Consider the following 1,004-nt stretch of genomic DNA (forward strand, 5'->3'; position numbering starts at 1 on the left):
TGCAAGGCCAGTGCTGCCTGTGAGCCAGTTCTACACAGCCCCTGGACAGCCACCTGGTCCGCGACAGCTGCCCCAACCAGGGATGTCCCCATGTTCTCTAGTGGTAATATGAACCACGAATATCAACACCAACTGCTGCCGTGTAGCCCCAGACCTAGACATGGCCCTCAGTGGCAACTCAGGCTGGAGCCTCACTGTAACTCCAGGTAGTGGACTGGCCCCTCACAACAGGCTACTCCTCTCCACCCTCAAGCCTCCACTTCTCATTCTCTTCCATCTGTCCACCACATACCTGCACATTGTGGTGGCTCCTGCTGCAGGCTGGCCATGAAGCTGGCTCACTGTGGCGAGCCCCTGGATGACATCCTCTGGCAAGTAGGTGTCTACAGCTCTCCTGTGCCATGTGCTGGAGGGTAGGTCTGTGGGTGCCATAGCAGTCAGCAGGACTCTGTCTTCCTCCTCCCACGCTGTGTTGCCTGGATTTGACTTGATTCTTTTTATATGTCCTAGGCATAAAACAGTTTTGGCCACCGTCCCAGGCATCAAGCTAGGAAGAACTAAGGACTGTCATCAGCTCTGCCCCTGACCGATATAAGAACATTACCAACAAGGTGTCTCTTTGCCCGTTGCCAGGGTGCTGGAAGGTATCTTGTTTTGAGACTTTCTTTCTCTGCTTCCTGGTTACCAGGGCATAGGCAACTCCACTGCACCAGGTCCTTCTATCACCTTGGTGCTCTGCCTCACTGTAGTCATACCACAATGGAGTAAGCCTTCAATAAACAAAACAAACAAAACAAAAAACACAAGTCATGAGCCCAAATGCACCTCTCCTCCCTTACAGCATCTATCTCAGATGCTTTCAGCAGTGATGCAAAGTGACTAACCTACAGGTCACGACACAAAGTGCCTTAACCTACAGGTTCTCACAAAATTCCCTGTCTCCTGTACCAACCATAAATTATCTGTAGTAAGACCCATCTCCCTCCATCCTCACATCTCATAAC

General features: G+C 51.2%; 1 non-coding gene across 1 annotated transcript; it reads right to left on the bottom strand.

The window, feature by feature from the left end:
- Window positions 1-497: 497 nt before the first annotated feature.
- Window positions 498-639, bottom strand: LOC114626196. Its single transcript, XR_003712197.1, has one exon. It is a non-coding gene; the product is annotated as a small nucleolar RNA SNORA48 (small nucleolar RNA).
- Window positions 640-1,004: the final 365 nt, after the last annotated feature.

This window comes from Grammomys surdaster, unplaced genomic scaffold, assembly GCF_004785775.1.
Source record: "Grammomys surdaster isolate TR1022 unplaced genomic scaffold, NIH_TR_1.0 229, whole genome shotgun sequence".
NCBI classification, from domain to species: Eukaryota; Metazoa; Chordata; class Mammalia; order Rodentia; family Muridae; genus Grammomys; species Grammomys surdaster.